Raw genomic sequence first — 19228 nt, forward strand, 5'->3', positions numbered from 1 at the left:
ACCATGAAGGCTTGTCACTCGTCTCTGATCTCCACCATCACAATATTTGTCAGCTTTTTATTTGAGTGTGTGGTGCCAGTATGTATTAAGAATGCATGGATTTCCCCATTACTAAAAACTTGATCCACTGCTGTCAGTAAATTACGAACGCATCATGAATATGCAATTCCCGTAAAAAAAATATTGGATATGGTGGCATACTTGCAAGTCTTGGACCGCCTGGAGAATAAGACCATTGTGCTGTGGCACCTTGAAGCATTAGTTGCACTAGATGGAATTTCGATGCAAAATACTTGGACAGACTTAAAGCCGTCGTCCATCTTGTTCTAATGTGAATCCCAAACGTTGAATATATAGCTGACATAAGCAAGATTCTATGCATTATTGTTATCTTGCGTTTCAGCATATTAAAGTTATTGACCAGGGGGTCACTTCATTCTTCTTTGTATTCGTAACTACTCTCCATCTTAAAGTACATGGTTCAATTACTGTTTCAGTTACATCATCATTCTTAAGTATTTTCCTATTGCTTCTCTATAGAGTCATATATCTTCTTTTGTACATTATTTTGCTGTTATAAGACTTTGTTTAACATACATAAATGTTGCGCATCATTTTATTCATGGCGGCTTTTCAACAACTCGACAAATAACCTCCCTCTTGGTAGGTTTCTTGTTTTGTTTCCACATGAGGGTATCTTCTGAATGGCTGCCTGAGTGCATATCATTTTTTAACGTGGTAGAGACATGTCACATACACTTGTACATGGGTTCCCAATTATAGATCCTCGTCTGTTACTCAAATAGGGTGAGAATGAGGTGGTGTTGATTAGGGAGAATGTGTCTGCTTGCTCCTCTACACCAACATGAGTAAATGGCACTCTGGCGTTAGGCCTTCCCACGGTACTGAAACCACCCTATTAGATCTGAAAACAAACCTTTTACAAACCTTTGACAGCATGTAGCTAGTATCCCTATGTTACTAGAACTATTTGTAGCGATTGACCTAGTGGATCACTCCATGCTGACAGAAAGGCTTCAGAAGGTAGCCATTTTCTCAAACTTAGCAGTGGTCTGGCTGGAATAATTTCTGGTAAACCAGTATGCAAGAGTCTGCAGTGGAATAGCAGAGGCAACCTCTGTCCATGTTTTTATGGGATTCCATAGAGGCCTGTCTTTCTCTGTCACTTTACAGTATCTTCCCTCTACTACTAGGTCATGTGCTTAAGGACAAGGGAATCAAATTGACTAATTACGCAGATGACACACAGTGCGTCATTCCCTTGTCCGGCATATTCCAAGCAGATTCACTGATCATCAATAGCGTCTACTTGCTTATACTGGTGTGTATGGTGGCTCGACAATGAGAAAATAGAAATCATTATTGCATGTACCCGGGCCAGGCTGCACAGACTGAGACCCGGATATCATCATTTTATAGTCACAGACTGTAAGATCAACACTAAAATGAAGGTTAAGACTCTGGGGTTTTACCTGGATCAGACAGTGATCATGCGGCGCCAGGTGAATAGCATAGTCTCTAGATCAGTATGCTACATCAAACTACTGACTTTGTCCATTCTTGTCAAAGTCAAACTGCATTACAGTGGCCCTGGAGATCACCGGCTCAAAGACGAATTATTGTAGTAGCCTCATGATTGGCATTCACAAAGGTAATCCAGAGTAGCATGGTAAGAGTGATAGAGGTCCTGACCAGGAGAGACCATGTCTCAATCACAAGAAGGAAAATACATTGGCTACCTATGGTAGTGAGAATCTTGCACTGATTACTTACAATAACACACACATGTCTATCAGGTAACTACCTGGCATATCTGGCAGAAAGGCTAACTAAAAAGGCCGCACAGACTTCACTTAGATCTAGTGACACCAATTAGGCCAAAAGCCCTCACCCACCTTCTCGTGGGATAGCTCTCCAAAGATCAATTTCAGCCCTCTCTTGGCCTTGCTGGGCACACTCCTTCTATGTAACATGCACTAATGATAACCTTCTGCACTGCTTCTGGACTGAGAGCAAAAGAAACATGGGCACCCTTCTAACCCTCAGGACGGGATTAGACATACTGGCAGGGCTATGGCACTAGGCCTCAATCTCAAGATGGTGTCTAACTTCTAAAATGGAGTATCACTACACATGTGATATTAGCATCAGGATTCATGACATTTCCACTACAATCCAACTTGAATAGGGAGTGGTCCATCCCCATTAACTGGATCCAATAGCGATGGCTATGTCCTGGCCACATGGATAACAGATACCCGGGGTCTAGCTAGGGAGACACCTTCAGGTTTCTTACAGTCAGCAGTATGATTTCAGTCTTAGAGCGGTTGAGCTTCAGGTAAGCACTTGGCATCCAGGACTGGATCAATGTGAGTCAGGCCTTCTGCCTGTGGATGTCTTTGATGGAGGATATCTTGAGGTACATCTGCATACCATCTGCTTATTAGTGATTGTAGATGTTGTGTAGAGAGAGGAAGATTCCGAGCGGTTCCACGGAAAGATTGAAGATCACAGGGGACATGATGGATCCTTCCAGGATTCGAACAGTGATTGGTTGAGTTGGTGATCTGGAAGAATCCATTTGTATGAACGGTTGGCAGTTTGCAAGGTAGGTTTTAAACCAGCAGAGGATGATCTTGTTGATCTCCAAGCAGCAATGTAGATTGTCAGTGAGTGTCTGGTGTTTTACTGTATCAAATGCCGCTGAAAGTTGAAGGAGAACTAGGATGGCCATCATCAAAGAATTTAAGGGCATCGTTGATCACCTTGATGGTCGCCGTTTCTGTGCTGCATCTGGGTCTGAAGCAATATTGATAGGACTGAAGCAGGTTATTGGCTTTGATGTGTTGGAGGAGTTGTGGGCTACTGCTTTCACAAGTATTCTTGCCTAGAAATGGACGATGGGTAATGGGGCACTAGTTGCTGAGATTGTCAGGGTCCAGTGTTGGTTTCTTGGGAAGCAGGAAAATGTGTCCCATCTTAAGGGGTGAGGTGAAGGTGCCTCAAGTTAGACTGTTGATGATTGTTAGGTAAGGCTGGCGCGCTTCAGTCGGAAGGGTCTTGAGTAAAGAGGAAGGAAGGATGTCATCTGCATATATTGTGGCCTTCGGAGATGCTAAGGTGACACTGATGTCTTCCATAGTTAGTGTCTTGAAAGTTATCCAGGTAGTTTTGGTTTTGCAAGATAGGATGTGCAGTGTGATGTTAGTTGTAGCTTTGATGTCTATGGGCCTCATTACACGGTAGGCGGTAAACCATGGCGCTATTGGTTCATGCTGGTAATTTACTGGTACCGCCTTGGAGGAAAGGTGAATTACCGCACTATTCCAAGGTTGGGAAGGCGGTAATTCCTCCTTTCTCCATTGCCCTTCCCCATTCCCATTTTTGCCCCATAGGGCATAATGGGAAAGGGGAAGGCGCTAATTACGGTACCGCAAATTGTGGTACCGTAATTAGCTCCCTGGTCCCTTTGTGGGTTGGATTTTTAACACCTGCAAAAAGCAGGCGTTAAATTCCCCAACCCGCAAAGGGACCTCGTAGTAAGGCGGTAAGTATTTACCGGTAACGGTAAAATACCGGTACCGGTAAACCCTTACCGCCTACCGTGTAATGAGGCCCTATCTGTTGGCGGATCATGCTGATCTTGTTGATGAAGAAACACTTAATGGTGGTGGACATTTTGATGGAGAGTGCTACGGATGGGTCACGCATAGGGTTGATGCAGTGCCTGATGGTGCTGAAGAGGGCTCTGCTTTCATTGTTGGCCTTGGTTATGGTGTTTTGGTAGTAGTTGGGCTTGGCAGTGTGAACAGTATTAGAGAAGGATGAGGTGATATGCACCGCAGGAATGTCACCATTTATTTATTTTTTTTCTGATGGTTTTCTTGTTGAGGTTGAGTTCTTGAGTGTAGCAGGGTGTTGTATGTATAGGCTTGAGGGTGCGTCGTTACACTGGGGCATGGTGGTTGTTGTTTTTTGTTGTGAGGGTGATGGTGAGTTCTTGGAGAAGGAAGTTGCAGTCCTAGTTCGGCAGAGGTACATCAGCCCATGTTAGGCAGAGTTTGGCGAGGCCTTCTCTCAGAGCCCCCAATGGGAAGTTTTTGGAGGATCTTAAGGCTTTATTGCTTGGTTTTGAATCGGTTTGCTTGAGAGGTTTGGAGTGACTAATCTCAAAAGGGATTGTCACTGCCTTGCTATGTTATGTATGATTTTGTAATTCTTCCATTTCCTCACCTGTCTGTTCGAGTTCGAACATGAATGCACAAAGTCCGGCCATTGTAAATATGAACTGTTTAAATATGTAATAATGATGGCTGAAAAAAGACAGCTGGTTTGAAAAGTATAGATAGAGCATGTTTTAACTAACACATTACAGTTAAACATGCAGTCAAAACATGTATTTCCAAAACCTCTTATAACGGGTGTTGCAATGCTAATCTAACAGTTTGTTAAACTTAGAAGTCCAGAGAGGTTTATGAAGAACATGCATAATACAAAATTAGTGTACATTAAACAAGTTAAAATACAAATTCAAATACAATCTCAAATGAGAAAAACATGTTTCGCTCAGAATGTGTGTTAAGATGGATTTCTGAACTCTGACCTGAGGTTCAGAAGGCCAACCTAGTTTCTTTGAACAAGATAACCTCTGGACACGCCAGACCAATCAGGGTAGCTATGGCAGGCGGTCAAGACCAATTCATGGAATAATTAGCGCGGCGCAAGTGGTCAAGTGGTCAAAAACGTGCGAATCGCAGTGGAATAGCGAAAATCGCAGTGCAAGCGATAAAAAAGTGCGTGGCGCACGTTGGCGCACAGGCCATCTAACAGCGTGCGCCAGGTCACAGCGAAAATCGCACAGGCCACAGCGAAATTCGCACATAGCGCTCATAGCGCGGCGCACGCAACAAAAGTAGGCGGAACACGGGCGTAACACTCGGAATGGGGAACAACTTGCCAAAACGTGGGCGTCACGGGGGAAGTACAGGGCACAAGTGCGCGGAACGCCCACACGCTCGCCTACAACACGTATTCATGGAATAGAATAGGGCAAAAAAGCGCACGCTCAAACCAGCGCACAGGCACAAACACGACCGCCACAAGAAAGCAGGCGGTAGCGTCTCTGCGGCTGTAAGAAATGTGCGCCAAAAGGTGCACCAACAAATAGCACCTATATACTGCCATGATGAATGTCCTATACTGTGGCCCTCCAGGACAAATGACGTGCAAAGGGGTACCCGCAAACACGGACACCCGCTGACAAAAAATACGTGTGCGTGTATACCGGGGTGCGTGGGAAGTCTCACACGCGATTTGGCCGGGTACGTGGATTTCAGGGGTGCGCGGGAAGTTCCACACGCGATTTCAGCAGGGTACGTGTATTTCAGGGGTGCGCGGGAAGTTCCACACGCGATTTCATCAGGGTACGTGTATTTCAGGGGTGCGTGGGAATTTCCACACGCGATTTCAGCAGGGTACGTGTATTTCAGGGGTGCGCGGGAAGTTCCACACGCAATTTCATCAGGGTACGTGTATTTCAGGGGTGCGCGGGAAGTTACACACGCGATTGGGCCAGTGCGAGCAGGGTACGTGTATTTCAGGGGTGTGCGGGAATTTCCACACGCGATTTCAGCAGGGTACGTGTATTTCAGGGGTGCGCGGGAAGTTCCACACGCGATTTCAGCAGGGTACGTGTATTTCAGGGGTGCGTGGGAAGTTCCACACGCGATTTCATCAGGGTACGTGTATTTCAGTGGTGCGCGGGAATTTCCACACGCGATTTCAGCAGGGTACGTGTATTTCAGGGGTGCGCGGGAAGTTCCACACGCGATTTCATCAGGGTATGTGTATTTCAGGGGTGCGCGGGAAGTTCCACACACGATTGGCCCTGTGCGAGCAGGGTACGTGTATTTCAGCGGTGCGCGGGAATTTCCACACGCGATTTCAGCAGGGTACGTGTATTTCAGGGGTGCGCGGGAAGTTCCACACGCGATTTCAGCAGGGTACGTGTATTTCAGGGGTGCAAGGGAAGTTCCACACGCGATTTCATCAGGGTACGTGTATTTCAGGGGTGCGCGGGAATTTCCACACGCAATTTCAGCAGGGTACGTGTATTTCAGGGGTGCGCGGGAAGTTCCATACGCGATTTCATCAGGGTACGTGTATTCCAGGGGTGCGCGGGAAGTTCCACACGCGATTGTCCAGTGCGAGCAGGGTACGTGTATTTCAGGGGTGCGCGGGAATTTCCACACGCGATTTCAGCAGGGTACGTCTATTTCAGGGGTGCGCGGGAAGTTCCACACGCGATTTCATCAGGGTACGTGTATTCCAGGGGTGCGCGGGAAGTTCCACACGCGATTGGACCAGTGCGAGCAGGGTACGTGTATTTCAGGGGTGTGCGGGAATTTCCACACGCGATTTCAGCAGGGTACGTGTATTTCAGGGGTGCGCGGGAAGTTCCACACGCGATTTCAGCAGGGTACGTGTATTTCAGGGGTGCGTGGGAAGTTCCACACGCGATTTCAGCAGGGTACGTGTATTTCAGGGGTGCAAGGGAAGTTCCACACGCGATTTCATCAGGGTACGTGTATTTCAGGGGTGCGCGGGAATTTCCACACGCAATTTCAGCAGGGTACGTGTATTTCAGGGGTGCGCGGGAAGTTCCACACGCGATTTCATCAGGGTACGTGTATTCCAGGGGTGCGCGGGAAGTTCCACACGCGATTGTCCAGTGCGAGCAGGGTACGTGTATTTCAGGGGTGCGCAGGAATTTCCACACGCGATTTCAGCAGGGTACGTCTATTTCAGGGGTGCGCGGGAAGTTCCACACGCGATTTCATCAGGGTACGTGTATTCCAGGGGTGCGCGGGAAGTTCCACACGCGATTGGCCCAGTGCGAGCAGGGTACGTGTATTTCAGGGGTGTGCGGGAATTTCCACACGCGATTTCAGCAGGGTACGTGTATTTCAGGGGTGCGCGGGAAGTTCCACACGCGATTTCAGCAGGGTACGTGTATTTCAGGGGTGCGTGGGAAGTTCCACACGCGATTTCATCAGGGTACGTGTATTTCAGTGGTGCGCGGGAATTTCCACACGCGATTTCAGCAGGGTACGTGTATTTCAGGGGTGCGCGGGAAGTTCCACACGCGATTTCATCAGGGTACGTGTATTTCAGGGGTGCGCGGGAAGTTCCACACGCGATTGGCCCTGTGCGAGCAGGGTACGTGTATTTCAGCGGTGCGCGGGAATTTCCACACACAATTTCAGCAGGGTACGTGTATTTCAGGGGTGCGCGGGAAGTTCCACACGCGATTTCAGCAGGGTACGTGTATTTCAGGGGTGCAAGGGAAGTTCCACACGCGATTTCATCAGGGTACGTGTATTTCAGGGGTGCGCGGGAATTTCCACACGCAATTTCAGCAGGGTACGTGTATTTCAGGGGTGCGCGGGAAGTTCCACACGCGATTTCATCAGGGTACGTGTATTCCAGGGGTGCGCGGGAAGTTCCACACGCGATTGGCCCAGTGCGAGCAGGGTACGTGTATTTCAGGGGTGCGTGGGAATTTCCACACGCGATTTCAGCAGGGTACGTGTATTTCAGGGGTGCGCGGGAAGTTACACATGCGATTTCAGCAGGGTACGTGTATTTCAGGGGTGCGCGGGAAGTTCCACACGCGATTTCATCAGGGTATGTGTAGTCCAGGGGTGCGCGGGAAGTTCCACACGCGATTGGCCCAGTGCGAGCAGGGTACGTGTATTTCAGGGGTTCGCGGGAATTTCCACACGCGATTGGCCCAGTGCGAGCAGGGTACGTTTATTTCAGGGGTGCGCGGGAATTTCCACACGCGATTTCAGCAGGGTACGTGTATTTCAGGGGTGCGCGGGAAGTTCCACACGCGATTTCAGCAGGGTACGTGTATTTCAGGGGTTCTGGGGAGTACCACACGTGAATTGGCCGTGTGGGCCCTCCCAGGTGTACGCTCCACAACCTCCACGGACCCTGCAGGCAGCCCACACCACGGGGGACTCCCCTGCACCCATGCTCATGTCCCGCAGGCAGCCCATCCACCATGGGCATGCCCCCCAGCCAACCCACATGTCACCTTGCACTACTGATCAACAATGCATGTCTCCCACCACCCCCACCCCCCAGCAGTGCAGGGGCAGCCTCCACCAGGCCCCCCCTCATGTCTCCCAGCACCCCCACCCCCCAGCAGTGCAGGGGCAGCCTCCACCAGGCCCCCACTCATGTCTACCACCACCCCCACCCCCAGCATCCAGGGTCACCCTCCACCAGGCCCCCACTCATGTCTCCCACCACCCCCACCCCCCAGCATCCAGGGTCACCCTCCACCAGGCCCCCACTCATGTCTCCCACCACCCCCACCCCCCTGCCACCATGGGCAGCCTCCACCAGGCCCCCACTCATGTCTCCCACCACCCCCACCCCCCAGCATCCAGGGTCACCCTCCACCATGCCCCCACTCATGTCTCCCACCACCCCCACCCCCCTGCCACCATGGGCAGCCTCCACCAGGCCCCCACTCATGTCTCCCACCACCCCCACCCCCCAGGATCCAGGGTCACCCTCCACCAGGCCCCCACTCATGTCTACCACCACCCCCACCCCCCAGCAGTGCAGGGGCAGCCTCCACCAGGCCCCCACTCATGTCTACCACCACCCCCACCCCCCAGCATCCAGGGTCACCCTCCACCAGGCCCCCACTCATGTCTCCCACCACCCCCACCCCCCAGCATCCGGGGTCACCCTCCACCAGGCCTCCACTCATGTCTACCACCACCCCCACCCCCCAGCATCCAGGGTCACCCTCCACCAGGCCCCCACTCATGTCTCCCACCACCCCCACCCCCCTGCAGTACAGGGGCAGCCTCCACCAGGCCCCCACTCATGTCTCCCACCCCCCAGCAGTACAGGGGCAGCCTCCACCAGGCCCCCACTCATGTCTACCACCACCCCCACCCCCCAGCATCCAGGGTCACCCTCCACCAGGCCCCCACTCATGTCTCCCACCACCCCCACCCCCCAGCAGTGCAGGGGCAGCCTCCACCAGGCCCCCACTCATGTCTACCACCACCCCCACCCCCCAGCAGTGCAGGGGCAGCCTCCACCAGGCCCCCACTCATGTCTACCACCACCCCCACCCCCCAGCCACCAGGGGCAGCCTCCACCAGGCCCCCACTCATGTCTCCCACCACCCCCACCCCCCAGCAGTACAGGGGCAGCCTCCACCAGGCCCCCACTCATGTCTCCCACCACCCCCACCCCCCAGCATCCAGGGTCACCCTCCACCAGGCCCCCACTCATGTCTCCCACCACCCCCACCCCCCTGCCACCACTGGCAGCCTCCACCAGGCCCCCACTCATGTCTCCCACCACCCCCACCCCCCAGCATCCAGGGTCACCCTCCACCAGGCCACCACTCATGTCTCCCACCACCCCCACCCCCCTGCCACCATGGGCAGCCTCCACCAGGCCCCCACTCATGTCTCCCACCACCCCCACCCCACAGCATCCATGGTCACCCTCCACCAGGCCCCCACTCATGTCTCCCACCACCCCCACCCCCCAGCAGTGCAGGGGCAGCCTCCACCAGGCCCCCACTCATGTCTACCACCACCCCCACCCCCCAGCAGTGCAGGGGCAGCCTCCACCAGGCCCCCACTCATGTCTACCACCACCCCCACCCCCCAGCATCCAGGGTCACCCTCCACCAGGCCCCCACTCATGTCTCCCACCACCCCACCCCCCAGCATCCAGGGTCACCCTCCACCAGGCCCCCACTCATGTCTCCCACCACCCCCACCCCCCAGCAGTACAGGGGCAGCCTCCACCAGGCCCCCACTCATGTCTACCACCACCTCCACCCCCCAGCATCCAGGGTCACCCTCCACCAGGCCCCCACTCATGTCTACCACCACCCCCACCCCCCAGCAGTGCAGGGGCAGCCTCCACCAGGCCCCCACTCATGTCTCCCACCACCCCCACCCCCCAGCATCCAGGGTCACCCTCCACCAGGCCCCCACTCATGTCTCCCACCACCCCCACCCCCCAGCAGTACAGGGTCACCCTCCACCAGGCCCCCTCTCATGTCTCCCACCACCCCCACCCCCCTGCCACCATGGGCAGCCTCCACCAGGCCCCCACTCATGTCTCCCACCACCCCCACCCCCCAGCAGTACAGGGGCAGCCTCCACCAGGCCCCCACTCATGTCTACCACCACCCCCACCCCCCTGCCACCATGGGCAGCCTCCACCAGGCCCCCACTCATGTCTCCCACCACCCCCACCCCCCAGCAGTACAGGGGCAGCCTCAACCAGGACCCCACTCATGTCTCCCACCACCCCCACCCCCCTGCCACCATGGGCAGCCTCCACCAGGCCCCCACTCATGTCTCCCACCACCCCCACCCCCCAGCAGTACAGGGGCAGCCTCCACCAGGCCCCCACTCATGTCTACCACCACCCCCACCCCCCAGCATCCAGGGTCACCCTCCACCAGGCCCCCACTCATGTCTCCCACCACCCCCACCCCCCTGCCACCATGGGCAGCCTCCACCAGGCCCCCACTCATGTCTCCCACCACCCCCACCCCCCAGCATCCAGGGTCACCCTCCACCAGGCCCCCACTCATGTCTCCCACCACCCCCACCCCCCTGCCACCATGGGCAGCCTCCACCAGGCCCCCACTCATGTCTCCCACCACCCCCACCCCCCAGCATCCAGGGTCACCCTCCACCAGGCCCCCACTCATGTCTCCCACCACCCCCACCCCCCAGCAGTGCAGGGGCAGCCTCCACCAGGCCCCCACTCATGTCTACCACCACCCCCACCCCCCAGCAGTGCAGGGGCAGCCTCCACCAGGCCCCCACTCATGTCTACCACCACCCCCACCCCCCAGCATCCAGGGTCACCCTCCACCAGGCCCCCACTCATGTCTCCCACCACCCCCACCCCCCAGCATCCAGGGTCACCCTCCACCAGGCCCCCACTCATGTCTCCCACCACCCCCACCCCCCAGCAGTACAGGGGCAGCCTCCACCAGGCCCCCACTCATGTCTACCACCACCCCCACCCCCTAGCATCCAGGGTCACCCTCCACCAGGCCCCCACTCATGTCTACCACCACCCCCACCCCCCAGCAGTGCAGGGGCAGCCTCCACCAGGCCCCCACTCATGTCTCCCACCACCCCCACCCCCCAGCATCCAGGGTCACCCTCCACCAGGCCCCCACTCATGTCTCCCACCACCCCCACCCCCCAGCATCCAGGGTCACCCTCCACCAGGCCCCCACTCATGTCTCCCACCACCCCCACCCCCCTGCCACCATGGGCAGCCTCCACCAGGCCCCCACTCATGTCTCCCACCACCCCCACCCCCCAGCAGTACAGGGGCAGCCTCCACCAGGCCCCCACTCATGTCTCCCACCACCCCCACCCCCCTGCCACCATGGGCAGCCCCCACCAGGTCCTCACAATCCCCAATCATGTGCGTAATGGACAGCCTCCACAGCCAAAAAGCCCTACCAAGTAACCCATTCACCCACATGGAAATGGAAATCACATGTTACACCCCCAATGTTCATTAAGCTAATGAACCCATGTCCGTCACACACAATGGTTGCAATTGAATGGGAAAACACACAACATGACATGCATGAAACCAATGAGATGATACCACACAGTGAAGTATGGAAACAAAATTGTATTGAAAAAAATAAAGAATGCTAAAGAAAGAAAACAAACTACAATGTGAATGATAAAAAAAAAGCTGCATGTCCGTATAAAAACACAAAACTGCAAATCAGAATCCAAAAAATATTTGCCCAAAACAAAAGTAAAAAAATCTCCATGCAATAAAGAACTATGTAAAAAACTACCAAGGGTCCATGAGCCCAACTGAACAAAGGAAACCTACTAAAAAACCTACCTAAAAATCAACTATATACAAAAAGTGGAGCAGTTTCCGTCGACTCCAAATCATAATAAGAAAGAAAGGAAACCTAAAACCAAAGAACTATTTACAAAGGCGGCGGGCAAGTCCAGCGGCTCACTCCGTGGTGTCCCGGGCCAGGGCATCATCGAACTCCTGTTCGATGTCCCGGAGGCGGTCCAGTTCCATGGCCCAGAGGGTCCGCAGGGACGACGCCGTGTCCTCCTCCAACCCCCTGCGGATTGCCTCGAGGCACTCGGCCCGCCTCAGGGCCCTCCGCATGGAGTTCTCCGCCCTGACCATTGTGAGCCGCGCCTCTTCCACCCGCCGCCGCTCCGCACCTATGGCGTGGCCCAACCGCTGCCACACGGAAGACACTCTCTGTCCTGGGTACCCCTGCCCTCCGGCCGATGCCTGCCCCTCCGATGTCGAAAGCCCCGAACCTTCATGTCTCCCACCATGTTGCTGCTGCTGCTCTGCCTCTGCCCGTGCACTGCCTCCTGCTGCCTGCACATCCTCCGCCGGCTGGGGTGCAGTTGTTGATGTGGCCACCCCTGCTGGACCTCCGACTCCCGACTGTGGCAGGGATGCCTCCTCCACCAGCCTGGCCGCACCGTCAGAGGCAGCTCCACAGGGCACCCAGGTGACTGATGGGTGGGAAGATGGCACAGAGGACGACTGGCGCGTAGGGGGTCCAGTTGAGGAGGGGGTCGGAGCAAGCCCCATCAGACGGAGGAATCCGGCCTGGGTGACCTGTCCCAGCAGGCTGACGTGGTCAACGAGCCATTCGAGATAACGTGCAGTCTCTCCATGAAAAGACTGCAGGTCACCTCGCATGGCCCGTTGACGCAACGCCACACCAGCCAGGACAGGCTCAACCCGGACCTGGATGGCCACGTCCGCAGGCAGAGGAAGGCCAGTTGACGTCAGCTCATCCCCTGCCTGAAAAGGGGTCTGGACGTAGGCATCCCTGCTGGTGCAAGATGATGCAGGGACAGGATCGGGGACAGGATTGCACACAGGCACCTCCGCGGCCGCCTGTGCTGCCTTCTGTCCCTGGTCCTGCACTGCACCACTAGCACCAGTGGGATCCCCACCTCCAGACCCCGTCTCTGGTGCTTGCACGGCCCCCTCCTCCACCAAACCCCCCACCAACCTGGATGACTCCGTGCCATCTTCCCCTGTTGGGCCCTGTGGGGTCCCAGCTGCCCCTTCTGCTGCCGAGGAGTCCAACTGCAACCTCCGCCTCTTGGACCTCCTCCCGGCAGCTGTGGCCTGGGACGCGGCACCGGACTCCTCACTCCCCGACGAGATGACAACACGGGAGGGGAGCCGGGCCTTGCGTCTCCGGCTGGCGGTCGGATCCCCGCCGCTGTGCTCCACAGCACCTTCTCCGCCCTCTTCATCAGTCGACGCTGCAGACAGGGAGAAACAAAACACAGGCATCAGGGCACTGTACAATGGACACATACACGCATGACAGTTGCACATGAGTGGCATTGGCAAACCTCAGACATGTCATCACAATCCCCAACACACATGTCATTGCAACTCGCACACATGAGCCATACCACAGCCATATCGCAACTGCCAACACCATCCCTACACATACAACTGCATCAGCAGCCAAAGGGGAGCCAGACATCACATGCAACACAGGAAGTGCACCACACATGTACACACACCACCACACTTGCATGCATGTCTACACCTCTGCCAAGTGTTGCACTGTTCAGACGGGCATCCATGTCACATCTGACAATCAGGCTTCCACATACCGCTGTCACATGCATCCATGTTGCATCACTGTTGCACCCTTGTCAAATACACACACATGCACATGTACACAGTGCTCATACATGCAGCCAAAAACAACATACATGCCTGACATGACGGACATGTCTACTTACATACACATTCATCCAAACATGTGTGCACGCACAACTGCATTTGCCATGCAAGCCCACACACACAAGCACCATCCATGTCTCACACATTACAGCCCTCGCATGTGTCAGCCCCACGGCCCTGTACACCCCCACCCATACTCAACCCCATACAAACAGATGTGCAACCGGCACAATGCCGAATAATCACCACACGCACTGCTCACAATCAGGATGCATGTACACTCACCGCTCGACTCCAGACGGGTCTGCTTCTCTAGGACCTGGACGTGGAGCGCTGGGGATATGCGTTCCAGGACCCCCATCTGTTCTTCCGACAAGTGGCCCCGGCGCCCCTTGGCATCCGCTGCCTTCAAGAGGCGCCGGGCCTTGTTCAGGGTCCTGGACCTGAAGTCCTCCCAGCGCTTCCTGACATGTTGTAAGTCCCGGACTGCCACCCCCTCCGCGTTGATGGCAGTCACGATGTCAGTCCAGATCCGAGTCCGTCCTTCCTTGTCGGCGCGGGAACTTCCGAAGAGGGCATCATACTGCCCCAGGACTTGCTCCACCAGGACACCAACTTCGGTGGCACTGAAGCTGGTGCCCCTCTGCCTCTCTGGCCGGGGGTTGTCAGTGGTCACAGATGGTGTTTGCCCCGACATGACAACCCCAGAGGCAGGAGTGGGTGGGCAACTGGGTCCTGGGGCTGGGCTGTGGAGAGATGGAATTCCAGTCGGGAGTCTTCCGTTCCAGCAGGGGTGGTCACAGCAACAGCACCCCTGGCTGATGTGCAGGCAGCAAATGGCAGTGCACGTGGGCAGCAGGCAGTCAGGCAGCAGCAGATGGCAGGTGGGAGCGTGCTCGGGGCTCTGGGGGGCAGTAGTTCAGCCTTCTGGGCAGGAGCGTGGTCTTCCGTGTGCTTACGCGTGGCCAGCTTGGTACGGAGTGATTTGGCACGTGAAAATCCTGCACGTCAGCGTGAAAACCGAGGAAAGGCCCTTAGCGCGTAAGCGCGTCAGCATGCATACGCGATTCTATTGGACCAAAGGCCCTCAGCGCGTAAGCGCGTCTGTGACGTGACCCGCACGGGTGTTTCCCACACAGCACGTGATGACAGAGCACACGTGGAAAGACTGCACGTCAGAGTGTCATCGCGTGTAATTGGACAGCACGTCAGAGTCTCATCGTGTGTAATTGGACAGCACGTCAGAGTCTCATCGCGTGTAATTGGACACCCCGTCAGAGTCTCATCGCGTGTAATTGGACAGCACGTCAGGGTGTCATCGCGTGTAATTGGACAAAGGTGCGCGTACACGCGATTGGCCTATGTACGTGTATGTCAGGTGTGCGCGGACACTTACACACGCAAGTACGTCAGCGCACCTGTATCCCGGTGTGCGCAGGAATTTCCACACGCTATTGGACTGGGTACTGGTTTTCAGGGGTGCGCGGGTCACATGCTCGCCTACAACACGCGCAACGCATTAATTTGCGCGCTAACAAAATAACAAGCTCAGACCCAGGATGAACATACCGTTCCTAGCAGCAGTGGGCGTGGCCTACCAAAGGAGGAGGAGGAGGATAGGCAGGGCCAGAATATTCACACCCAGAACCAGCCTTTTCGGGATGCCTGATGACCAGGTGCATGGGAGGTACAGGTTTCCACCACACATCATACTGGACCTGGTGAGTGAGTGGGAGGATGACCTCACATCACCCACCCTGTGCTCCCAAGCACTCAGCCCCCTGGAGAAGGTCCTCAATGTACTGCACTTCTTAGCCACTGGATCATTTCAGCGGACAAGTGCCATTGTGGGTGGTGTATCACAGGCCACCCAGTCACGCTGCCTACACCAGGTCTTGAACATCATCACTGCACACCCATCAGTCCGCAGGCACATATACCTGCCCAGAACCCCTGAAGAAAGGCATGCTGCCGCCCTGGATTTCTACGCTGTGGCACGATTCCCCAAAGTGCTAGGTGCCATCGACTGCACCCATGTGGCTCTACATCCCCCCAGGGCATCTGAGCACATCTATAGGAACCGCAAGCACTGGCATTCCATCAACGTGCAGGTAGTATGTAATGCCAAGGGAGTCATCACCTCAGTATATGCCAACTATCCCGGGTCAACCCACGACAGCTTAATTTACCGAATGTCCACCCTAAGCCGGGACCTAGAAGCTGGGCGGCATGGCGATACATGGCTGCTTGGTGAGTATGAATGCCACTGCACATGCATGCATGTCAGATACTGAGCAAGGTCACAACCCCACCAATGATACCAATCACCACCTCCACAGGGGACAGTGCCTACCCTCTCAGCCCCCACATGATGACGCCAATTCGGAACCCCACCACGCCACCCCAGGTAAGATATAACGCAGCCCACATTACAACCCGGGGCATAGTGGAGCGCACATTCGGAGTGCTGAAGTCACACTTTCGCTCCCTTGACCGTTCGGGCGGCCAGCTGTTGTACGCTCCCCCAGTAGTGTGCAGGATCATAGTGGCAGCATGTGTCCTGCACAACGTTGCAACACGCCGGGGCCTGGCCGTGGACATGGTGGTGCCCCCCCATCCCCAACCACATGCACAGCCGCTGCGCATGGGAGGGGAAAGGGCACGGGGGGAGGCAGCCCGTACACAGCTAGTGGCTAATTACTTCACATAGAAATCACACCCCTGTGGAGTGCACACTGCCCTGGCACATTCCATCTGACAATCAATGATGACGCAACCTGACACTGATCCTGAATGTCTGGAGAACGAACCGTGAAAACCATATCAGCCTGAGATTGTTCACCTGGAAGTGTCACAATGTGTGCATCCCTACCCACACAGACACCACCAATGCAGTTTTGTGAAGTTACACATTCAAGCAGCTAAAATGAATACCCACTTGCAAAATGCAACAAGAGGACAGTGCCATGTCAGCCAACCCAACCCCAGCACCGCCACACGACACACCGTGCCATGTCATGCTATTTGCAGGTAAACAAAGTAATCCCCACAACATGACACTAGTGTCACAATGTACAGTGTCCCTATTAGAAACTTGCAACACCTGAAATGCTCACAGTAATGCCGGACCAACAACAAACTAGAGCACGTACTACCATTAACATGACATCACTAATGTTAAATATTAGTAGTCTCACCACCTGGATATGCCTGCACTCCCACCACTACCAACTGTGCAGTGTTGGCGCCATGTAGAGTTGTAGGTGCACTACTGCCAACATGGACCACATCTCCAGACTAGAGGTCCTTGTGTAGACATGAGGAAGGGACCTGCAAATTGGGAGGTAGACACAGAAGATGAGTTACACATCAATGCAACATGCAGTGTACAACACAACAGCAATATGCACTAGGAATGTATACACAGTATTGACTACAGACTGCCCACACAGCTCATGGGAGTCCAACGTCACTGTGTAATTCACTGTCACTTGGGCACACCCTTTGCAAGCCCATGGAAACGGGAAGCAGGAGGGGTGTGTGTGACTCAAACCCAAGCATCTGAACCAAATACATTACAAGCCTGCATGTGCCCAGCCACAATGCAGCGTATGCCCACAGGAACCACGGAAGCCAACAAATCGTCCCAAAAAAATTGGGAATAAAATAAATAAAAAAATAAAATAAAAATAAAAATAAAAAAAAATAAAAAATGGCCATTGAAGGGCCCGGGGGGGTTGGGGAGGCCACCCAGGAGGTCCGAGGACAGGATGCACACCAGAACCCACCTGCGTGGATCCTGGGAAAATAAAACACCTCCATGGGCTCATGGCCCACACGGCTACCCTATTGTGGGAGTATCACTGCTGTCGCTATTATCACCCTGTGCAGCTGCATCCGGAGGTGGTTGCACTATGGGAGGCAGCCCACGCAAGGCCCTAGTCTGCTCCTCCATGGCTGCAAGCATGCGGGTGTGGTAGGTCTGGTTCTGGAGGATGAGTGTGCGGAGGTCCCCATGCAACAACTCACGGGATGCCCGGACCTCCGCCCTCGTTGCCTGCATCTCAGCTGAGAGCGTACGGGTGAGACGCTCCAGCTGCTGTTCTGTCCTTTGGTGTGTTGAAGCCTCAAGCTCAACAAGAGTCGTCCTGAGGTGAAGGAGCTCCTGCCTCAGGGCTTCCCTGTGGCCCTGGGACTCAATGGAGATGGCCTCCTGCAGAGTCGCCAGTGCCGCCCGCCTGTCCCTGTTGGACCCCAACATGTCCTCCCTGTGGGACTGGCAGATGGAGTCGGTTGCCTGCTCTAGTCGCTCCATCAGCCTTTCAGGGGGGACAATGGAAGTGGCCACCCTATCCATGGCCTGAGCCATCATCTCGGATGATGCTGCCTGTTGGGTTGCCATACCGTAAATGGATTGCTCCCATGCGATATTGCCAGGTGGCGTACGGCCACCACGTCGGCGGGCACCACACCTGTCTGGGGCAAGGCGAACTGTGCCTTGCTGTGCCAGCACTGCCTGAGGCTGCAGGACTGCATTCCCCCTCTGATCTGCTGGCCCAGGAACAGGATCAGATGTCGTGGAGTGTGACCCTGCATCCGTAACCACCAAAGGCGTAGCTGCCAACACTGACATCCCCATTGAGGGTTCTGACCCTGGTGCAGGTGGGTGAGACAGAACAGAATCCCTCCCTGGAACACTCACCTGCGAAGTCACGTAGGTCTCATCCGAATCAACACCTGAGTACAGCTCGGGGGAGGTGCAGCCAGAGACACCCCTTGAGAGCACGACCTGCAGCACTTGTGGGTTCTCACCCACCACCACACCACGTCCCTCACTGGTGGTTGGTCGGCCCTCGGACCCCTCCTGGGTCTGCACCATCTCCACAACCCCAGCAGTATCAGGTGCGTCTTCCCCTGCAAAGACATTAAAACAAAGAAATGGAAACAGGCATTACCACCATGGCACACAATGAGGGCTGAGAAGCAAGAGAACCAGTACTTGTTTGACACATGTCCCACATGACTAAAACCCTCCCATGCATGCACCCTCACTGCGTATGAAGGGCAGGCAAATGGCACACACTGATGACACCAAGATGGAAGATGAACACATTTTCTGCATGCTGCCTGGCAGTGGCATCACACATTGGCCTGTGATTGCCAGGTGAAACACACATGCCATCACACAGATGGCATGTACCATTGCTATTGAGTGAAGATGGAGAGGAGGGCAGCACCTATTCATTCAGTCCAGTTCCCACATGTAATAGCTTTTCTAATTCAAACAGGTCAGATTCTTCACCTGGAGCTGCCAGTCCGAAATGGTGCAATTGCACAGGGACATGTCTGAACAAATGATATCCAGGTAACAAAGTCACTCCACTTTACCATAGCCATGTCAGACATG

Source organism: Ambystoma mexicanum, chromosome 6p, assembly GCF_040938575.1.
Source record: "Ambystoma mexicanum isolate Mex_15411 chromosome 6p, UKY_AmexF1_1, whole genome shotgun sequence".
Taxonomy (NCBI): domain Eukaryota; kingdom Metazoa; phylum Chordata; class Amphibia; order Caudata; family Ambystomatidae; genus Ambystoma; species Ambystoma mexicanum.